We start from the raw sequence: 24,574 nt of genomic DNA, 5'->3' as shown, positions 1-24,574 counted from the left end.
ATGGAGCCTTGACTGCTGAAGAATAGTCGCGGGCCACTGGGTGATGCAGCTGTTGCTGCGTCAGGCTGTACCAATACCTTAGCGGCACGTTTGTTTTTAGGCCACTTTATGGTGACGTTGCATGTGTTGACTCAGGACCGTGGTGTCAACATTGGCCCCCTGGCCCCGCTTCACCCTCTGCCCACAGATTCTGCAAATGGTCATGCTGACGGCCTCCAGTGGCTTGATGAAAAATTCCCACACTCCCGAGTAGGACATTTTCCCCCCACCATCCATGAACCTGTGCATCGCTACTTCTTTCCAGACAGGTAGGCTCCTGTGTAGCAGGTGGTCTACCCCAGGCATGTTTGGCTCCAGATCTCACATTGCTGCCCCCCTGCTGACTCGTGGCCATGCTACCACCCTGCAGCCTTAGCCACAGCCTCACGCGCAAGCTGCCACCGTCTTCTCCTGGCTGGGGGTGTCTGATGTCACTTGCGACCGAGTCAACCATTTATATAAGTAAAGGTCATAAGTAAGACTTGAACAAAATAAAATAAAATAAAAAATAAGAAAGAAAAGTGGATTTTTTCACTTTGTATATTTCACTATGTTTAGAGCAGGTTGCTGCCTGGACTTGGTTTCCATTTGCGGCCCCGCCTCCGATTACCTGCACACTGTTTCCCATCCCCCGCTTCCTACTTTCCCATGCACCTGATTGGAGGTGGGGTCCCATATGTGTGTCCAGACCCATACAGCTTACAGATCATGACTAAGAGCCGGCTGGCTCGAAACATGTCGGTCTAACCAGGGACATGGAGGGACCTCTTTCACTGCACCGTGTGTACGTTTGGAATATTCAATAAAGAACATGCAAGACTTTATCTCCTTCGTGCTGGAAATCTGTTTATTTGAATTAAGTTTACTCTGAGCTGACCTGGCTTTTCCATCGCACGACTCAACTGGTGAGCTGGATTTTTATTCATTTATACAAGGACTGTGAAGGTAACTGCTAAAGGGGCGGCCACTATGAAGGTCACTGTTAAAGGGGTGGTCAATGCTAAAGGGGCGGGTACTATGGAGGTCATTGTTAAAGGGGGCGAGCACTGGAGGTCACTGTTAAAGAGGCAGTCACTGTTAAGGGGGCGGGCACTATAGAGGTTCACTATGAAAGTGGCGGGCACTGTGGAGGTCATTGTTAAAGGGGAGGTCACTGTGGAGGTCACTGTTAAAGGGCCAGGCAGTTCGGAGGTCACTGTTAAATGGGCGGGCACTGTGGAATTCACTGTTAAAGGGGTGGGTACTGTAGAAGTCAATGTTAAAGGGGCGGGCACTGTGGAGGTCACCGTTAAAGGGGCGGGCATTGTAGAAGTCACTGATAAAGGGGCGGGCACTGTAGAAGTCACTGTTAAGGAGGCGGGCACGTGAAGTTCACTGTTAAAGAATATGCCACTATGAAGGTCACTGTTAAAAGGGTGGTCAATGTTAAAGTGGCGGGCACTGTGGAGGTCACTGTTAAAGGGGCGGGCACTGTGGAGGTCACTGCTAAAGAGGCGGGCACTGCGGAGGTCACTGTTAAAGGGGCGGCCACTGTGGAGGTCACTGTTAAAGGGGCGGCCACTGTGGAGGTCACTGTTAAAGGGGCGGGCACTATAGAAGTCACAGTTAAAGGGTCGGGCACTGTGAAGTTCACTGTTAAAGGGGCAGCCACTATGAAGGTCATTGTTAAAGGGGTGGTCAATGTTAAAGTGGCAAGCACTGTGGAGGTCACTAGTAAAGCGGCAGGCACTGTTAAAGGGGCAGGCACTGTGGAGGTCACTGTTAAAGGGGCGGGCACTATGGAGGTCACTGTTAAAGGGGCAGGCACTGTGGAGATCACTGTTAAAGGGGCAGGCACTGTGGATGTTACTGTTAAGGGGCAGGGGCCACTATTAAAGGGGCAGCTGCTGTGGAGGTCACTGTTAAGTCAGCGGGGTACTTGGGGTCACTGTTAAAGGAGCGGGGTACTGTGGAAGTCACTGTTAAGGGAAAGGGGTACTGTGGCAGTCACTGTTAAAGGGACGGGTGCTGTGGAGGTCTTTCTTAAGGTGGCAGGAAACAGTGGAGGTCACAGATAAGGGGACGGTCCCCTATGGAGGTCAGTGTTAAGGGGCGGGGTGCTGTATAGTCGCTGTTAAGGGGGAGGGCCCCTGAGGAGGTCATTATCAAGGGAGTTGGGTGCTGTGAAACTCACTGTTAAAGGGGCGGGCTGCTGTTAAGGTCAAAATTAAGGGGATGGGCTGCTGTGGAGATCCCATTTTAAGGAGGCGAGACACTGTGGGGGGGGGGGGGTTCAGTGTTAAGGGGTGGGGTGCTGTGGAGGTCACTGTTATGGGGATACTGTCGATATCTTTTAACGACACACAGAAACTTTAAATGAAATAGATAAAATATATCCGAGCGAAGCCGGGTCCTTCTGCTAGTATAAAAGAAAAACACCCTGAAACTGGTTTTATCAGACTGCAATTGCACTCCAGAATCAAGGAGGAATGGATATACTTATTTACAAACTAAATACACCCCAAAAATGGTTACATCAGACCGCAATTTCACCATAGGAAAGCATTGATTTAATGCTCTCGTATGGGGTGATCTAATCTCAGCGTCCATTAGTGAGCCTCTGTTAGAAGCAGTGTGGGCATAACTACTGTGAAGGGGGCACATATCTGGGCATAACTACTGTGAAGGGGGCACATATCTGGGCATAACTACTGTGAAAGGGGGGGAGGCCCTTCACAGTAGTTATTAATCCCTTTCAGCAGTCCCCCCTTCAGTGAATGGGGGACTGCTGAAAGGGGTTATTAACTACTGTGAAGGGCCTAGCCGTCTGGGCAACCCCACAGATCATCCCCCCACCCACCTTGTTCCACTGATCCGCTACTTGCGAGCTACATGGGCATGAGTTCAGTCACTTCGGTGCGCAATCCCATCCTGTGGCGCGTGATCCCGCGAGACCCGTGACCTACAGCGGCAGGTCTCAACTCATTCCCGTGCGCCCACAAGTAGCGGAACAATTACAAGAGGGGTGGGGAATAGCCAAATAAAAAAATATTTTGAACCAAAAGGTGTTATGGGGGCTCTGTGGATGGCACTGTTATGGGGGGGATCTGTGGATGACACTGTTATGGGGGGATCTGTGGATGGAACACTGTTATGGGGGCTCTGTGGATGACACACTGTTATGGGGCTCTGTGGATGGCACTGTTGTGGGGGGGGATCTGTGGGTGACACATATATAGCACCTTATGCTATATATGTGTCATCCACAGATCCCCCCATAACAGTGTCCCTGTGAGTGAATGATCCCCAATACACTGCGCATGCGTGAAAAAGACGACTTGGTGCAGTAGAGGTTAACAAAATGCAAACAAAAATAAAGGTTAACAAAATGCAAATATCTAGACCTCTTCAGCACCTCTGTGACGTTTAATTGACAGTATTATGTCTATATCGTGGAAAATAGTTTTAAGGAAATGAAATAAAGATTTAAAATGTTATATTAGTCAGCACTTCAAGCTAGACGTACTGCAAAACTATCTCCCACGATATAGACATAATACTGTCAAGTAAACGGAACACCGGCATCTGGTGTTGTAATGGCAGCGGGGCCCGGTGCACTCACTGTATTCTATTACACCGGGCCCCGCTCACTGTAATACTAATATTCCGATGTGAACAACTTGAAATCCTCTGCGATCCTCTCCCTCTCTGTACTCACAAACTCAGTAGCAGGCCGGGCGGCAGCGCAACTCACTGACGTCACATGCCTGCTCCTCCCATTTTATGAATAAAGCAGGCGGAGCAGGCGCGTGACGTCAGTGAGTTGCGCTGCCGCCCGGCCTGATAATGAGTTTTAGAGATGGGAAGTTCGGATCTTTTTCATGAATCGGATCTTCGGTTCACTTCCTGAGCCGGCAAAAGCAAGTGAACTGAAGATCAATGCGCATGCTCAGCTCATCGAATCTTCGGTTCACTTGCTGAGTCGGCTCTCAAGTGAGCCGAAGGTCTGGAGGGACTCACTCCTGGCAAACACAGCTCTGCTGCAGTGGAGCAGACTGATGTAATTACACTGTATAGTTATTGCAGGGATTTAGATAATGGTCTAAGAGTTTATTAGTTAAAAGAATCAAATGAGTCAGAGACGTGTCGCCGAGTCCCTGCCAGGCTTCCTGCTCTGCTACATTGCTGCAAGCACCCTGTACACACACAGCTCTGCTACATTGCTGCAAGCACCCTGTACACACACAGCTCTGCTACATTGCTGCAAGCACCCTGTACACACACAGCTCTGCTACATTGCTGCAAGCACCCTGTACACACACAGCTCTGCTACATTGCTGCAAGCACCCTGTACACACACAGCTCTGCTACATTGCTGCAAGCACCCTGTACACACACAGCACTGCTACATTGCTGCAAGCACCCAGTACAGTCGTGGCCAAAAGTTTTGAGAATTACTTAAATATTGGAAATTGGAAAAGTTGCTGCTTAAGTTTTTATAATAGCAATTTGCATATACTCCAGAATGTTATGAAGAGTGATCATATGAATTGCATAGTCCTTCTTTGCCATGAAAATTAACTTGATCCCAAAAAAAAACTTTCCACTGCATTTAATTGCTGTCATTAAAGGACCTGCTGAGATCATTTCAGTAATCGTCTTGTTAACCCAGGAGAGAATGTTGACGAGCACAAGGCTGGAGATCATTATGTTAGGCTGATTGGGTTAAAATGGCAGACTTGACATGTTAAAAGGAGGGTGATGCTTGAAATCATTGTTCTTCCATTGTTAACCATGGTGACCTGCAAAGAAACGCTTGCAGCCATCATTGCATTGCATAAAAATGGCTTCACAGGCAAGGATATTGTGGCTTCTAAGATTGCACCTCAATCAACAATTTATAGGATCATCAAGAACTTCAAGGAAAGAGGTTCAATTCTTGTTAAGAAGGCTTCAGGGCATCCAAGAAAGTCCAGCAAGCGCCAGGATCGTCTCCTAAAGAGGATTCAGCTGTGGGATCGGAGTGCCACCAGTGCAGAGCTTGCTCAGGAATGGCAGCAGGCAGGTGTGAGCGCATCTGCACGCACAGTGAGGCGAAGACTTTTGGAAGATGGCCTGGTGTCAAGAAGGCCAGCAAAGAAGCCACTTCTCTCCAAAAAAAAAAAATCAGGGACAGATTGATCTTCTGCAGAAAGTCTGGTGAATGGACTGCTGAGGACTGGGGCAAAGTCATATTCTCCGATGAATCCTCTTTCCGATTGTTTGGGGCATCTGGAAAAAGGCTTGTCCGGAGCAGAAAAGGTGAGCGCTACCATCAGTCCTGTGTCATGCCAACAGTAAAGCATCCTGAAACCATTCATGTGTGGGGTTGCTTCTCATCCAAGGGAGTGGGCTCACTCACAATTTTTGCCCAAAAACACAGCAATGAATAAAGATTGGCACCAAAACACCCTCCAACAGCAACGTCTTCCAACAATCCAACAACAGTTTGGTGAAGAACAATGCATTTTCCAGCACGATGGAGCACCGTGCCATAAGGCAAAAGTGATAACTAAGTGGCTCGGGGACCAAAACGTTGACATTTTGGGTCCATGGCCTGAAAACTCCCCAGATCTTAATCCCATTGAGAACTTGTGGTCAATCCTCAAGAGGCGGGTGGACAAACAAAAACCCACTAATTCTGACAAACTCCAAGAAGTGATTATGAAAGAATGGGTTGCTATCAGTCAGGAATTGGCCCAGAAGGTGATTGAGAGCATGCCCAGTCGAATTGCAGAGGTCCTGAAATAGAAGGGCCAACACTGCAAATACTGACTCTTTGCATAAATGTCATGTAATTGTCAATAAAAGCCTTTGAAACGTATGAAGTGCGTGTAATTATATTTCACTACATCACAGAAACAACTGAAACAAAGATCTAAAAGCAGTTTAGCAGCAAACTTTGGGAAAACTAATATTTTTGTTATTCTCAAAACTTTTGGCCACGACTGTACACACACACAGTTCTGCTACATTGCTGCAAGCACCCTGTACACACACAGCTCTGCCACATTGCTGCAAGCACCCTGTACACACACACAGTTCTGCTACATTGCTGCAAGCACCCTGTACACACACACAGCTCTGCTACATGCAATACTATACCACCCCCCCCGGACGGACTTGTCGGGAGACAGGGAGCCGCAGAGCAGGAAGTCTGGCAGGACTCGGTGACACAGTCTCTGACTCATTCGATTCTTTTAACTAATAAACTCTCAGACGATTCTCCGAGTCCCTGCGACTCCTCCCCATGTGCTGTGAGTCAGTGCTGGACTGCTGGCTGCCTCTGATTGGTTGGAGGGCGGGGAGGGACGGGGCTAGCTTCCACTGTCGGCTCCTATTACACTGCCTGCTGCTGAGGTTGTGAGTACAGAGAGGGAGAGGATCGCAGGGGATTTCAAGTTGTTCACATAGGAATATTACTATTACAGTGAGCGGGGCCCGGTGTTATGTTATTCTGGGGCGGGCCCCCATCCCGGTCGGGCCCTCGGACCATGTCCGAAGTGCCCGACCGGTCAGTCCGCCCCTGACTATAAATGATCTTTCTCTGAACAGTTCAATAGCTTTTTTGTCTTTCCTGTCCCTAGCGCCTGTCATGTCTCTCCCTGCACTAAGTACACTGGAAAATAACAGAGACCGAGCAGGCTGAGGCTTTTTATAGAGCTGTGGCATCACAGGGGTCGGCTGGCTGCTGATTGGCTGCATGCATGGCATTGTGGGTGATCCCTTGTTCCCACAGTTCTTAGTTCCTCGTTCTAACATGTGCAGCAGCAATTTTTGAAAAAATGTCATTCATTACCACAAAGTGCAAGGAAATTTGACTTCGGGACAAATCAAATTTTTCCTGAAATTCGGATCGAATTCCACTTTTTGTCAACTTCAATTCGCTCATCTCTAGTTATAAGAAGAGAATATTTGGGAATGTGGGGTATATTAACCACCTCCGGACCGCCTAACGCAGGATCGCGTTCCGGAGGTGGCAGCCCTGCGCAGAGTCACGCATATATGCGTCATCTTGCGAGACGCGAGATTTCCTGTGAACGCGCGCACACAGGCGCGCGCGTTCACAGGATCGGAAGGTAAGCTAGTGGATCTACAGCCTGCCAGCGGCGATCGTTTGCTGGCAGGCTGGAGATGCGATTTTTTTTTAACCCCTAACAGGTATATTAGACGCTGTTTTGATAACAGCGTCTAATATACCTGCTACCTGGTCCTCTGGTGGTCCCCTTTGTTTGGATCGACCACCAGAGGACACAGGCAGCTCAGTAATAAGTAGCACCAAACACCACTACACTACACCCCCCCGTCACTTATTAACCCCTTATTCACCCCTGATCACCCCATATAGACTCCCTGATCACCCCCCTGTCATTGATCACCCCCCCTGTAAGGCTCCATTCAGACATCTGTATGATTTTTACGGATCCACTGATACATGGATCGGATCCGCAAAACACATACGGACGTCTGAATGGAGCCTTACAGGGGGGTGATCAATGACGGGGGTGATCACCCCATATAGACTCCCTGATCACCCCCCTGTCATTGATCACCCCCCTGTCATTGATCACCCCCCTGTAAGGCTGCATTCAGATGTCCGTATGTTTTTTACGGATCCACGGATACATGGATCGGATCCGCAAAACACATACAGACGTCTAAATGGAGCCTTACAGGGGGGTGATCAATGACAGGGGGTGATCACCCCATATAGACTCCCTGATCACCCCCCTGTCATTGATCACCCCCCTGTAAGGCTGCATTCAGATGTCCGTATGTTTTTTACGGATCCACGGATACATGGATCGGATCCGCAAAACACATACGGACATCTGAATGGAGCCTTATAGGGGGGTATAGGGGGGTGATCAATGACAGGGGGGTGATCACCCCATATAGACTCCCTTATCACCCCCCTGTCATTGATCACCCCCCTGTCATTGATCACCCCCTTGTAAGGCTCCATTCAGACGTCCGTATGATTTTTACGGATCCACTGATACATGGATCGGATCCGCAAAACACATACGGACGTCTTATTGGAGCCTTACAGGGGGATGATCAATGACAGGGGGGTGATCACCCCATATAGACTCCCTGATCACCCCCCTGTAAGGCTGCATTCAGATGTCCGTATGTTTTTTACGGATCCACGGATACATGGATCGGATCCGCGAAACACATACAGACGTCTGAATGGAGCCTTACAGGGGGGTGATCACCCCATATAGACTCCCTGATCAGCCCCCTGTCATTGATCACCCCCCTGTCATTGATCACCCCCCTGTAAGGCTGCATTCAGATGTCCTTGTGTTTTTTACGGATCCATGGATCGGATCCGCAAAACACATACAGACGTCTGAATGGAGCCTTACAGGGGGGTGATCACCCCATATAGACTCCCTGATCACCCCCCTGTCATTGATCACCCCCCTGTCATTGATCACCCCCCTGTAAGGCTGCATTCAGATGTCCGTATGTTTTTACGGATCCACGGATACATGGATCGGATCCGCAAAACACATACGGACATCTGAATGGAACCTTATAGGGGGGTGATCAATGACAGGGGGGTGATCACCCCATATAGACTCCCTGATCACCCCCCTGTCATTGATCACCCCCCTGTCATTAATCACCCCCCTGTAAGGCAGAATTCAGATGTCCGTATGTTTTTTACGGATCCACGGATACATGGATCGGATCCGCAAAACACATACGGACATCTGAATGGAGCCTTATAGGGGGATGATCAATGACAGCGGGGTGATCACCCCATATAGACTCCCTGATCACCCCCCTGTCATTGATCACCCCCCTGTCATTGATCACCCCCTTGTAAGGCTCCATTCAGACGTCCGTATGATTTTTACGGATCCACTGATACATGGATCGGATCCGCAAAACACATACGGACGTCTTATTGGAGCCTTACAGGGGGATGATCAATGACAGGGGGGTGATCACCCCATATAGACTCCCTGATCACCCCCCTGTAAGGCTGCATTCAGATGTCCGTATGTTTTTTACGGATCCACGGATACATGGATCGGATCCGCGAAACACATACAGACGTCTGAATGGAGCCTTACAGGGGGGTGATCACCCCATATAGACTCCCTGATCAGCCCCCTGTCATTGATCACCCCCCTGTCATTGATCACCCCCCTGTAAGGCTGCATTCAGATGTCCTTGTGTTTTTTACAGATCCATGGATCGGATCCGCAAAACACATACAGACGTCTGAATGGAGCCTTACAGGGGGGTGATCACCCCATATAGACTCCCTGATCACCCCCCTGTCATTGATCACCCCCCTGTCATTGATCACCCCCCTGTAAGGCTGCATTCAGATGTCCGTATGTTTTTTACGGATCCACGGATACATGGATCGGATCCGCAAAACACATACGGACATCTGAATGGAACCTTATAGGGGGGTGATCAATGACAGGGGGGTGATCACCCCATATAGAATCCCTGATCACCCCCCTGTCATTGATCACCCCCCTGTCATTAATCACCCCCCTGTAAGGCAGAATTCAGATGTCCGTATGTTTTTTACGGATCCGCGGATACATGGATCGGATCCGCAAAACACATACGGACATCTGAATGGAGCCTTATAGGGGGATGATCAATGACAGCGGGGTGATCACCCCATATAGACTCCCTGATCACCCCCCTGTCATTGATCACCCCCCTGTCATTGATCACCCCCCTGTAAGGCTGCATTCAGATGTCCGTATGTTTTTTACGGATCCACGGATACATGGATTGGATCCGCAAAACACATACGGACATCTGAATGGAGCCTTATAGGGGGGTGATCAATGACAGGGGGGTGATCACCCCATATAGACTCCCTGATCACCCCCCTGTCATTGATCACCCCCCCCTGTCATTGATCACCCCCCTGTCATTGATCACCCCCCTGTAAGGCTCCATTCAGACATTTTTTTGGCCCAAGTTAGCGGAAATTATTATTTTTTTCTTACAAAGTTTTATATTCCACTAACTTGTGTCAAAAAATAAAATCTCACATGAACTCACCATACCCCTCACGGAATCCAAATGCGTAGATTTTTTTAGACATTTATATTCCAGACTTCTTCTCACGCTTTAGGGCCCCTAGAATGCCAGGGCAGTATAAATACCCCACATGTGACCCCATTTCGGAAAGAAGACACCCCAAAGTATTCGCTGAGGGGCATATTGAGTCCATGAAAGATTGAAATTTTTGTCCCAAGTTAGCGGAAAGGGAGACTTTGTGAGAAAAAAATAAATAAATAAATTTCCGCTAACTTGTGCCAAAAAAAAAATAAATTCTATGAACTCGCCATGCCCCTCATTGAATAGCTTGGGGTGTCTTCTTTCCAAAATGGGGTCACATGTGGGGTATTTATACTGCCCTGGCATTCTAGGGGCCCTAAAGCGTGAGAAGAAGTCTGGGATCCAAATGTCTAAAAATGCCCTCATAAAAGGAATGTGGGCCCCTTTGCGCATCTAGGCTGCAAAAAAGTGTCACACATCTGGTATCGCCGTACTCAGGAGAAGTTGGGCAATGTGTTTTGGGGTGTCATTTTACATATACCCATGCTGGGTGAGATAAATATCTTGGTCAAATGCCAACTTTGTATAAAAAATGGGAAAAGTTGTCTTTTGCCGAGATATTTATCTCACCCAGCATGGGTATATGTAAAAAGACACCCCAAAACACATTGCCCAAATTCTCCTGAATACGGCGATACCACATGTGTGACACTTTTTTGCAGCCTAGATGGGCAAAGGGGCCCACATTCCAAAGAGCACCTTTCGGATTTCACAGGTCATTTACCTACTTACCACACATTAGGGCCCCTAGAATGCCAGGGCAGTATAACTACCCCACAAGTGACCCCATTTTGGAAAGAAGACACCCCAAGGTATTCTGTGAGGGGCATGGCGAGTTCCTAGAATTTTTTATTTCTTGTCCTAAGTAAGCGGAAAATGATGATTCTTTTTTTTCTTACAAAGTCTCATATTCCACTAACTTGTGACAAAATAAAAACTTCCATGAACTCACTATGCCCATCACGAAATACCTGGGGGTGTCTTCTTTCCAAAATGGGGTCACTTGTGGGGTAGTTATACTGCCCTGGCATTTTAGGGGCCGAATGCGTGAGAAGTGGTTTGAAATCAAAATCTGTAAAAAATGGCCGGTGAAATCTGAAAGGTGCTCTTTGAATGTGGGCCCCTTTGCCCACCTAGGCTGCAAAAAAGTGTCACACATCTGGTATCCCCGTACTCAGGAGAAGTTGGGCAATGTGTTTTGGGGTGTCTTTTTACATATACCCATGCTGGGTGAGAGAAATATCTTGGCAAAAGAAAATTTTTCCCATTTTTTTTATACAAAGTTGGCATTTGACCGAGATATTTATCTCACCCTTCATGGGTATATGTAAAATGACACCCCAAAACACATTTCCCAACTTCTCCTGAGTACAGCAATACCAGATTTGTGACACTTTTTTGCAGCCTAGGTGGGCAAAGGGGCCCACATTCCAAAGAGCACCTTTCAGATTTCACCTGCCATTTTTTACAGATTTTGATTTCAAACTACTTCTCACGCATTTGGGCCCCTAAAATGCCAGGGCAGTATAACTACCCCACAAGTGACCCCATTTTGGAAAGAAGACACCCCAAGGTATTTCGTGATGGGCATAGTGAGTTCATGGAAGTTTTTATTTTTTGTCACAAGTTAGTGGAATATGAGACTTTGTAAGAAAAAAAAAAAAAATAGTCATTTTCCGCTAACTTGTGACTAAAAATTTAAAATTCTAGAGACTCGCCATGCCCATCACGAAATACCTGGGGGTGTCTTCTTTCCAAAATGGGGTCACTTGTGGGGTAGTTATACTGCCCTGGCATTTTAGGGGCCGAATGCGTGAGAAGTGGTTTGAAATCAAAATCTGTAAAAAATGGCCGGTGAAATCTGAAAGGTGCTCTTTGAATGTGGGCCCCTTTGCCCACCTAGGCTGCAAAAAAGTGTCACACATCTGGTATCCCCGTACTCAGGAGAAGTTGGGCAATGTGTTTTGGGGTGTCTTTTTACATATACCCATGCTGGGTGAGAGAAATATCTTGGCAAAAGAAAATTTTTCCCATTTTTTTTATACAAAGTTGGCATTTGACCGAGATATTTATCTCACCCTTCATGGGTATATGTAAAATGACACCCCAAAACACATTTCCCAACTTCTCCTGAGTACAGCAATACCAGATTTGTGACACTTTTTTGCAGCCTAGGTGGGCAAAGGGGCCCACATTCCAAAGAGCACCTTTCAGATTTCACCTGCCATTTTTTACAGATTTTGATTTCAAACTACTTCTCACGCATTTGGGCCCCTAAAATGCCAGGGCAGTATAACTACCCCACAAGTGACCCCATTTTGGAAAGAAGACACCCCAAGGTATTTCGTGATGGGCATAGTGAGTTCATGGAAGTTTTTATTTTTTGTCACAAGTTAGTGGAATATGAGACTTTGTAAGAAAAAAAAAAAAAAATAGTCATTTTCCGCTAACTTGTGACTAAAAATTTAAAATTCTAGAGACTCGCCATGCCCCTCACGGAATACCTTGGGGTGTCTTCTTTCCAAAATGGGGTCACTTGTGGGGTAGTTATACTGCCCTGGCATTCTAGGGGCCCTAATGTGTGGTAAGTAGTTTGAAATCAAAATCTGTAAAAAATGGCCGGTGAAATCCGAAAGGTGCTCTTTGGAATGTGGGCCCCTTTGCCCACCTAGGCTGCAAAAAAGTGTCACACATGTGGTATCTCCGTACTCAGGAGAAGTTGGGCAATGTGTTTTGGGGTGTCATTTTACATATACCCATGCTGGGTGAGAGAAATATCTTGGCAAAAGACAACTTTTCCCAGTTTTTTTATACACAGTTTGCATTTGACCAAGATATTTATCTCACCCAGCATGGGTATATGTAAAATGACACCCCAAAACACATTGCCCAACTTCTCCTGAGTACGGAGATACCACATGTGTGACACTTTTTTGCAGCCTAGGTGGGCAAAGGGGCCCACATTCCAAAGAGCACCTTTTGGGTTTCACCGGCCATTTTTTACAGATTTTGATTTCAAACTACTTACCACACATTAGGGCCCCTAGAATGCCAGGGCAGTATAACTACCCCACAAGTGACCCCATTTTGGAAAGAAGACACCCCAAGGTATTCACTGATGGGCATAGTGAGTTCATGGAAGTTTTTATTTTTTGTCACAAGTTAGTGGAATATGAGACTTTGTAAGAAAAAAAAATCATCATTTTCCGCTAACTTGTGACAAAATATAAAAAGTTCTATGAACTCACTATGCCCATCAGCGAATACCTTAGGGTGTCTACTTTCCGAAATGGGGTCATTTGTGGGGTGTTTGTACTGTCTGGCCATTGTAGAACCTCAAGAAACATGACAGGTGCTCAGAAAGTCAGAGCTGTTTCAAAAAGCGGAAATTCACATTTTTGTAGCATAGTTTGTAAACGCTATAACTTTTACCCAAACCATTTTTTTTTTTACCCAAACATTTTTTTTTTTATCAAAGACATGTAGAACAATAAATTTAGAGAAAAATTTATATATGGATGTCGTTTTTTTTGCAAAATTTTACAACTGAAAGTGAAAAATGTCATTTTAAAAAAAAAAAAATCGTTAAATTTCGATTAATAACAAAAAAAGTAAAAATGTCAGCAGCAATGAAATACCACCAAATGAAAGCTCTATTAGTGAGAAGAAAAGGAGGTAAAATTCATTTGGGTGGTTAGTTGCATGACCGAGCAAGAAACGGTGAAAGTAGTGTAGGTCAGAAGTGTAAAAAGTGGCCTGGTCATTAAGGGTGTTTAAGCTAGGGGGGCTGAAGTGGTTAAGGGGTATAATTAGGGAAGGAGTGAGAACTGGTCACTATTAGGTGTATTTGGTGACAGGCTTATGGTTGGTTCAACTTATCGCAACTAGTTCTACTTCATAGAGTCCTGCAAAGCCCATCTTTTTAAACAAACAAAAAAGAAAAAGTTTTCTTTCACAACTGCAATAGTAAATGCATGCTGCATCACAGCGTCTAGCGTCTAGTTGTCACACCCTAATGTTAGTGAAGGGCCAGTAATACTGCATCAGAGCGTTTAGTTCAAAGATGTTTCACTGCAAAAATTGTATTATTACCATTGTAAATTGTCTGTACCAGTGTAGAGTGTGTTTATGGAAGGGGAGGGATTCACAACATTTTATAGCACCTCTATCTTTAAATTACAGAAAAAACACTTGCATATTTGCTAGCACCGTTCAATAATCTGTGTACCAAACCCGTGACTTTTCATTTATAGGCCTCATAATAAAATGCCTGGAAAACAGAAGAGTGTAAAACAAAAGACCCAGGACTCATCATATGAGAGTCTGAATGTGTTTATAAGAATGTGCCACGTGTTGGACTCCTGGCCAGGTAAGCAAAAGTACTGCAAGCTGCCTCGTTGTTATGCCAGTTCGGCGCACTTCCGCGCCTTCGCTCCAATGTAATGTTTCTGACCTGTGCCATGTGTTGGAATTCTGGCCAGGTAAGCAACAGTATAAATTGTCTCATCGCTTCGGCACCTTTACCCAAATTTTATTTTGTTGTATGATATTTGTATTTCTAGCCAACTGCCCTTTTTTTTTAATCAATTTTTTTATTTTTATTGTCTTGTTGTCTAAATGATTGTGGCCTTTCCCTGGTGCATACCGTGTTCCCTGACCCCATGGGTGTCTGGACAGGGAGACTGGAACCCTGGTTCTCTGTTATCCCTTGCCCATCCTCCAGTGTCATCTCAGATAGGGTTTTCAGCGTGGCAGGGGAGGTTGTGACAGCCAAACAGACCAAATTGTCCTCCCCCAGTGTTCAAAAGTGTATCATTTAAGGAGACCTAATATATCCGTTTGTTTACCTGATCCATACCCGTATGGACTGAATTCTGACAACTTATAGAGTTGAATATTGGACTATATTGCTGCTACCAGTGGACATTTTGCTGCTACTACATTTTTGCTGCTATTTATTTTTGCTGCTATATTGCTACTGCTACCTTATATTGCTGCCATGTTGAATGCTGTGTATATTGATTGAATGTGATTGCTGATATGGGATTTTAGTATTGATTTTATTATTGAAGTAAACTGCTGATCTATACCCCAAAAGGTGGTTGTGCCTGCTCTTTCCCTTTATTCTGATAAATAGATCTGCCTTTGGTGATGGTGCCCCACATTGACACTGCCGCTGCCTGCCTACCTACCCTCATGTTGTGTACCACATGGCTGCTGCCATCATGCCACTGTACTGCCTGCCTTCCTACGATCATGTTTCATACCATATGGCTGCTGCTGTTGACACCTGCGCAGCTGCTATTCCCTGCTGCTAGTCCCCTACTGCCACTACCATTACTACTACACAGTTGCCACTACAATTACTACTCCACATCTACTGCTTTGTATGCTCCATGCTATGCTGCTTTGGCACTGCCTTTGTGGCCATTTGCCACAATTACCCTACTCTTTCCGCATCCACACTGCTGCTGCTGCTCCCAATAAAAGGGGAGAATTTTTCTAGGCTTGTTCTCAACGAGCCACTTTTTTTTCTGACAATTAACTCTTGTGCGAGTTGTATGGGCAGCATTCCGACTCTGTCAAGGCATAATTTTTGTACGGTTATGCAGAACGAGACAGTCTTTCTTCTGACATTAAAGTGTATGTGTGTGTAGGGCTACTTTCACACTTGCGGTAGCAGAGTCCAGCAGGCTGTTTCGGCGGGGGAACAGCCTACTGGATCCGTGCTAACACTAGCCCACCGGCCACCGTCCCGCCGGAAGTCAGCTCCGGCACCATTCACTATAATGGGGGCGAGCCAGAGGCAAACAAGCCGAGAGGCAGCTGGACAAAAACGGCAGCATGCTGTAGTATTTGTCCGGCCACCGCTCGGCATGTCTGTCGTACTGCTGCTGGACCTCCGGCCTGCCACCATTATAGTGAATGGGGCCGAAGCAATCTTCCGGCGGCACGGTCGGCTACTGTTAGTTCGGATACGGCAGGCTGTTGCCCCGCCAGAACAGCCTGCCGGACCCTGCTACCGCAAGTATGAAAATAGCCTAAAGAGGGGCAGGGATCTGACCCAACTGATGACTACTTCTTAAACACTTGGTCCTAACAAGCCACAATTATTTTTCCCATTACACCATATGTATTTAAATACCATCTGCACCCAATAAGGGACAATTTTTGGAAGCTTTGGGATATGGAAAACCATGAGACGTGCCGGCGCGGAGTGTTTATAAACAGGCTGTATATTGACACTGTCAAACATGCATTTACCCATAGCTATGTATGTCAGTGTCACTCATCATTTACTATTGCTGTCATTGTGTTCAAAAGCTTAGGGAGGGGGGAGGAGTGAGATAAAAAGCAAAAATTCATGAAAAATTAACAAAAAGAGATAACATGTTTTCCTACAATATCTGACTCCTCGGAGTCTAGGGGGTGTTATATACCAATTGCCAGGACATTTGGAACAACTTTAATTTGTGACAAATTACTCAGGTACAAATAGAATTTTTTTTATTTTATTCAGATTTAAAATGGCGCTCCTTCTTGGAGTCACTTTAAAGGGAATCTCATTTTTATCTCTGTAACTAACAGCATTGCCCCACAGTGGATTGCAAACACATTCCAAACATATCCATGTGCACTTTGTATCTTTATTACGTGTCCAAAAAAATGCTTTTATTCTGCTGATAAACAGCTTCCAAGTGCCCATATATATTCGTAATTTCAAATATTCAAGATTTTTTGTTGTTGCAAATTTTCATAATGCAAATTTTTAATTGCAAATTTTTCAATTGCCGAGTAAAAACATGATTCCTCCCTGCTTCTTGCTTGTGGGCCAATGACTCATTGGCCCACAAGCAAGAAGCAGGGAGGAATCATGACTTTAAATAGGAAAAATGATGAATATTCTAAAAAAAACTAATATATAGCACTATATCGAATATATTAGTTTTTTCGAATACTCGTTCTATTCTAAAACAAGAATATATAGCAATATAGCGAATATTCGAAAAAAAAAACGAATATAGAGCAATTTAGCTTATATAGTGCTATGATCTTCTTTGTCTAATAGTTTTAATTTTTTTCTTATCTGAAGTTCAGATTGGAAAAAAAATTACAACTATTAAAAAAAAAGATTATAGCGCTATATTAGCTAAATTGCTCTATATTAGATTTTTTTTTCAAATTTTGGCTGTAATTCTATATATTCTTGTTTTAAAATATTACAAATATTCGAAAAAACGAATATATTCTATATAGTGCTATGACTCATTAGCCCACAAGCAAGAAGCAGGGAGGAATCATGTTTTTGCTCGGCAATTGAAAAATTCGCAATAAAAATTAGCATTACGAAAATTCGCATATTACGCGCTCATTACCTTGTCGATTTTTTGAGTAAAAAAATCGTAGAATATAACGAATATCCGAATTTGCGAATATTCGCTGAATATTCTACTAAATATTCGCGAAATATCGCGAATTCGAATATGACTACTGCCGCTCATCACTATATGCAAATACAAATGATGGTGCAATCAGAGGTAACAGATATAAGTCAGTTACTGGATATGTATGTGGTCCTTTAAAGCTGTAATCTTTGATGCTATAGTCACACGGGAGGCGGTGAAGCAAGCAGGATTTCCAGGTCACTCCGAACACGATACCCGGCGTGATCTCCCTTCAGAGACAGACGATGGCCCCTGCCTCACATGGGCAGCTAACCCTTAGTTGGTCACGTCCCTTTCTCCCCCTGGGAGGATCCCACTCCCCTCCCCTTGGATATGCTAGCCAGAAATCCAAGAACCCAATATGGATCCTAACTCCTCAACGGAAGGTAATAGGGAGATGGTTTTGGCGCCAATGGATGTGCCCGGATCAATGGTGTATTTGGAGACAAAACACAGCGTTGTTAATTGGCTCCTACTAGGCGTTCTCCGTATCTCCCCTTCCCTGTGTCCTATAAGCGAGCGAGATTTGGGAGGATGTTCGACCCTGAGATCACGTAAATGTAAGTGGTGTATGGCTAAGATGTATAGTCATTTCATAATTATGAACTCCTAGTTCCATGATGTCTCAGGGAATTTTTTGATGCAGATAAGTAGCTCAGGCCCCCAGTAGGTAGTCGTCCTGTCAGAGGAGCTTGCTTCCAGTCAGGCTGATGGAGGTGAAAGGTTGTCACTTTATTGCTTTGAGACAGGGCCACCTGTGAAGCCTGTTTCCTCTGCTAGCTACTCATCTCCCGGACAGCAAATGGGCAGGCATTGGATCATAACTCCTCATATTCCTCACAATGGGCATAACTACTGTAAGGGAGCACATCTGGGCTTAACTACTGTAAGGGAGCACATCTGGGCATAACTACTGTGAGGGAGCACATTTGGGTATAACTACTGTGAGGGGGCACATATTGGCGTAACTACTCCACAGAGAGAGGCAAGATGGGAAATAATGAAAGTGTCCCGAAGGGTTACTGTTCCCCTGAGCAGTACGTGGCGGACAAACGAGGAAAACGATTTGTTAAATGTTTAAGCAAGTTATAAAAAATGTATAACATACCAAAAGGTGGCACATTGACCTGTTACGTGGCTGACGTTGTTGAATGAAAAATGAGGGAAGTTGGAGGACGAAAAGTTAATAGATACCGTCCATGTGTGGTTGGACTGTAGTAAGGATTTTGAAAAGACAGGGGAGAACAAAATTATGATGAAAACAGCCGGAGATACTACTGTAAACCTGCTATATTAAGTGGGCGAGAGCAGCCACCACCCTATAAAATGGCGCCGTCAGACAGGAAAAAGGCTGGACTTGTAAAGTGTGCAGTCAACAGAATTCCACCTCCAGTAATACCTGCCTAGCCTGTGGTGCTTTACGCCCACATAACCACCCCTCTGATGTTCCCCAGCACGTCTCATCAGTCCCCGCTACGGCGCCATCTTTTCCACAGCCTTTAATCTCCTTTGGCCCGGATCCCCCCCGTCACCCCTACTGTCTTGGTGATCTCTACGCTGTACCCGATGATACACCCGGATGGCACTTTTATGACTCCCCTTCAGATCATGACCCATAATGGTGGGAGGTCAGACAGAAGAGCCCAATCAAACGCAGTCTGACGAGGTGGTAGAATCTGTGTCAGGCACAAGGACTCCCACCCCTCCCCAATTGGCACCATGGAACGAGGGTAGCTGCACAGAACCCAAACACCGCCCTCCAGTCTCAGATTACTGCATTGCAAAGAAACATGCAAGATCTAGAGAGGAGCAATTATGAAACCCTTAGGAAAGCCCTGGCACAAATACGTCCCCAGGGCCCGCCCAAATATGTGTCCTTCACCCCACAGCAGTTGTTCACCATAGTGAATCTCTTCCCAGATCCCGAGACCCACCCCATGCCCCTTTTCAGGAAACCGTCCCAAGTGCATCAAACCTATGGGTGCACATGGTCAGACCTGCAAAGCATTGTGGAAAACAAGACAGGTGAATACTCCTTACTGATAATGGATCAAATCCACACCCCTGAACTGTAAGGTGCTAACTTTGACCCCCGGGATCATGTGATCAATGAAGAATACTTTATAGAGCAAGTACAGAAGTTTTGCAAAAGCAAAATTTGCAGATCATTCCACCACATTGCAGGACAGCTACGGGGGATCAGTTGACCCCCACCTTTTCTTTTCTCAGAAATGTTAGTTTCTGCTGTACTAGTTTAAGATCCTCTTTCTGATAAGAGACACCTATGGCTGCCGGATGTCTGACAATAAAATTCTGCACTGATTCATATGAGCAAGGGGATTCGCTGCAAACCATTTTGCACCTCATCCCCGATACTCTCTTGGCCAAAGGACCCCAGGATATCGGATGCCTCAATGTCCCACCAGTCACTGTGACCCTGAAGGACCCCAAAGTCCTACCATACAAAGAGACTGGACCTAGTAGCCAGGGCAGCCCCTTCCTCTGTCAAAGCTCTACATGCAGCCAGTGCCCTGCTGGACACCACTTCTGATATGGTACTTGGCCACCCCCTCACTATTCTAGCACCACATGACATTTCTGCCATTCTCCAACAAACACAACCTAGGCATCTGACTAATCAACGTCACCTACGGTTGCAAGGTAGCCTGCTCCTACCTGATAATGTCACTATTCAAAGATGTCACATCCTCAATCCTGCTGCTCTTCTCCCTCTTCCAAGGGGGGAGTATACTGGAGAATCTGAAGATTTTATTGATCTACAGGCTGAAGAGGATCTTCAAGAATAAGAACTATGGGGTTCCTCTGCCTCAATTTATGCTGAACCGGAACATGACTGCCTCACAATGATGGAGGTTGAAGTAGGAACACCACCATCAATTCAGGACACTCCATTACTGAATCCACACTGGACTCTCTTTGTGGACGGCTCAAGGTACGCCGATGACAAGGGGAAGTTCCATACAGGCATGGCAGTCACTAGTGAGCATGAGGTGCTGTGTGAAAGACAATTGCGCCCAGACCAGTCAGCACAGGAGGCTGAACTCATTGCCCTCACTGAAGCCTGCCTCATGGCAAAATACTCAACTGCCAACATTTACACTGACTCTAGATATGCCTTTGGAGTAGTTCATGACTTTGGAGTAATATGGAAGGCCCGGGATTACATCACTTGCGCAGGAACCCCAATCTAGAATGCTTCAGCAGTAGCGGCTCTAATGGCAGCAGTACTCCTGCCCACCCAAGTGGCAGTGATTAAGGTAAAGGCTCACACTCGAGCTGACACCACTGGGTGATGAATGGGACAATTCACTGATACGGCACCATCAAATTCTATTACAGGAGTTGAATGAGACTGAAACTCAGAGATTGTTGGATCTGTACCCCCAGTCCCGTGAGCTCAGCCAGTATGCCTAATTTTGCAATACCCCTGGACCTTTCTGAACTGATTGACCTGTCTAACTCTATTATCTTTCTCACTAGCATATACTGAGTTAAATCCAGAAAAGATAAGGACAGGGAAGTGTCCTTACCTGTCGCAGGGCGGGCAGATGCCCCATGGCTCATGATAAACAGATCAGGACCCCCGATAGATTATAGCTCTACTCCCTGGCAAGAGGGACACTGGGCTAATGTCACATGTTTTCCTAGCTGGACACACTGTTATTGTCTCCAGGTACAAACCAAAGGTATGACATTTAGTCCGCACATACACTCAGGTTGCAATGACTCAAAAACAGCCACGTGCAGTGTATTGGTGTAGATGCCGTGAATGGAAAAGATCTACCCTGTAACAACCATACAGGACCTTATCACAGGTATATTAGCTAACAACACCGAAGGTCAGTTAAAAGGATATGAGCTGGTGAAAGGGATAAAATTAGCCAAATTAATTACCCAATTATTCAATAACACAGCAGTGGCAGTTCCAGAAGACATATACTTAGTTTGCGGACACAAAGTGTACAAATGGTTATCAGAGAATGTCACAGGCCTGTGCACCATCGCCAGGCTTACTCCTGCCAGCTTTATAGTAACACACTCTGAGATTGACATGAATGCTATTCCTAAACACACCTTGTACCGCAGGGCCAAAGATAACACACCCAGACCAAACGGTAAGCCACATGTTGTAGAAATGAGCATTTCCAATTTAATTCTTAGTAGCCTTTTCATATATCCCATGATAGTGCAGGTGTGGGATCATCTGGTGGTGGCAACTGATTATCTAGACGATCAAATATGGGAAGTGATGAGACTCATGAACATCTCGAACATTGTGCAAAACCAGTTGATCATTGTCACCAACCAACACACATTAGTTCTAGACTATGTTACAGCCAAAGATGGAGGTATGTGCCAGGTAGTGGGACCCGCTTGTTGCCATTCCATAGACCCGCAAGGTAATTTGCAAGTTAAGGTGGGTCTAGAGAAAGTGGCGGATCTAAGGGATAAATGGTTGGACATAAAGCTGATAAAGATACATGGTGGTCTGATACCTTCTCCTTCCTTAACCCCGCCAACTAGTTTAAAGGTATTGGGGGTTGGCTCATGGGAATTGTCAAAGGAATATGACAGGTAGCCCTAATACTATTGGGGATATACATGGTAATTAAGCTTGTTTTTACTTGTGTGACCCGCCTTTTAAAAAGAGTGAAGAAAACTGATGAACACCCATCATGCTCCGTTATGGTGATGAGGAAGGACAGAAGGAAACATCGCTCAACACAGCTCCTCACCATGATGCCTGGCTGAGATAGGGTGAGATGAATCCCAGGGTATTACCACAAGTCCGAGCAACCGGGAGCCTACCTAGAAGGGGTAGGTTGTCCCCACTGCGGGTGAAGAGGATATGAATGGTATGCCCAGGGGATTCGCTAGGCGAAGGGTAAGTCTACAATCAAGTATCCAAGGGGGGACTGTTATGGACTATTGATACAAAATCGATACTTGCTTGTTGAGAACTATACTGTAGTTAAAATGGCGGTCAGGTACCCAGCCAACGCCTATAACAAGAAGCTTGCTTTCTGCTTTATTATATGCCTCAAAACGGTTTCCGTTCAGCTCAAGCAAGCAGCTTCAAAGAAACAGAAAGTAACAGCTTCACCCACCTGGAGGGGGGGGGGAGGGGTGAACCTCCTCTCGCACACAGATGTGACAGAAAATACATAGCTTATAGCACATAGTACAGACCGACACCACACCGCCTCCCCCGCATCCTCCTGTTCTACATTTCCTGTTAACATATAGACCGTCTGCTGTTCTGCAATAAACCAGAGATCTGCGCTGACTCCCACCTGAGCGCTCAGTGTCATTTCTCTCCAGACCTGTAAACCTACTTCTATAATTAGGACCAGCACATCAACTTTACTGACCATTGATCAGATCCAAAACACTACTGTGAGGGGGCACATCTTGGCATAACTACTGTGAGGGGGGACATGTGGGCATAACTACTGTGAGGGAGGACATCTTGGCATAACTACTGTGAGGGAGGACATCTTGGCATAACTACTGTGAGGGAGCACATGTGGGCATAACTACTGTGATATGGGTGCACATGTGGGCATTACTACTTTTAGGGGCCCAAATGTTGGCATAACTACTGTGAGGGGGCACATATCTGAGCATAACTACTGTTAAGGGTGCAAATGTGGGCATAACTACTGTGAGGGGGCACAATGGGGGAATTACTACTGTGAGGGGGCACACTGGGGGCATTACTACTGTGAGGGGGCACAATGGAGGAATTACTACTGTGAGGGGGCTCACTGGGGGCATTACTACTGTGAGGGGGCACAATGGGGGCATAAGTTCTGTGAGGGGGCACAATGGGGGCATTACTACTGTGAGGGGTGCACATGAGGGCATAAGTTCTGTGAGGGGACACAGTGTGGGCATTGCTACTGTGTGGTGACATGCAGGGGGAATAATTACTATGTGGGACAGTAAGGGCACTGGGTGGGATTGGGTGTGTATAGTTATGTTTTGGGGGCGTGGCCTGGTACGTTCTCTGCACATATTGTGCCTCTTTGTGCTTTTTACAAGTTGGGAGGTATGCTCTTTCTCTCCGTCTGCCTCAGTTTCTTTCTCCTGCTGGCTGCCGCCCAGTCCTCTGCGGGGCACTCCAGCCTCAGACATCATCACAATTTGAACGGAGTATGGGTGGGGGGGAGTTTGAGTCAATTAAAAAGAGGAGGCAGTACTGGCGGAGCGAGGCGCTAGAACAGCCATAGAGGAGCGAGGAGACGGCTCATCCTCCTCATCCTCACTGAGGGCAAGAACTTTTGGCAGCAGCAGAAGTTAGATGACAGCTGATTACTGGCACAGTGCCCTAATCTCTGTAACAATACCCTGATCGCTGCCACAGTAGATAATACAATCCTAGCACACTCCTCACAGCTGCAGTACCCCCATCACTACCTCATCTCCCCGTACAGGGTGATAATACTATTGTTTGTTGCTCAGTGACAGACACGTCTTAAATAAGTGCCTGTACTTACCTGTTGGTGTAACGTGCCGAAATTTTGTGCTTTGTGTATTTCAAATGCGTCTCCTGATTATCAAAACCTTCTGCTCCAGTTCTTGATAAGAGAAAGTGAAACAATAAAACCTTTTGCTTTTTCTCTTTTTTTTTTCCCCTTTCAAGGAAATGGAAACATTTATCTCTTTCGCCATCTGCTGACCGGTCACCTGAATCCCGTTATTAACACTAAACTCAGAAAAGGCAGAAAAAATCTATCTTCTTCTATCTTCTTCATTACTACAACTAAAATCTTTTTTTTTTTTTGTCTCTCAAGATTTCAGGCACAACCCCCCCCCTCCCCCCCCCCTCACTGTGGAGAGTCTGGCTGCAGCAGGAGCCTCTCTCCTATACCCCGTCTGCAGTACCCACAACATAATGTTAAAGGGGTGAACCCGGACATACCTCCATTTTCACC

At 46.0% G+C, this 24,574-nt stretch overlaps 1 protein-coding gene across 7 annotated transcripts in view; it reads right to left on the bottom strand.

The window, feature by feature from the left end:
• Positions 1–24,574, bottom strand: part of LOC120991489 (interferon-inducible GTPase 5-like) — a 166,317-nt gene that overhangs the window by 21,465 nt on the left and 120,278 nt on the right. The window contains exon 1 of one of the 7 annotated variants that reach the window (XM_040420324.1): positions 24,137–24,266. The exons of the other annotated variants lie outside the window; for them this stretch is intronic. The gene's annotated coding sequence lies outside the window, so the exon portion shown is untranslated. Of the gene's footprint in view, positions 1–24,136; positions 24,267–24,574 lie in introns of those variants that run through there. 7 annotated transcript variants of the gene reach the window in all.

The sequence above is a fragment of the Bufo bufo genome, chromosome 1 (genome assembly GCF_905171765.1).
Source record: "Bufo bufo chromosome 1, aBufBuf1.1, whole genome shotgun sequence".
Lineage (NCBI taxonomy): Eukaryota > Metazoa > Chordata > Amphibia > Anura > Bufonidae > Bufo > Bufo bufo.
This window is presented reverse-complemented; position numbering and strand designations above follow the sequence as displayed.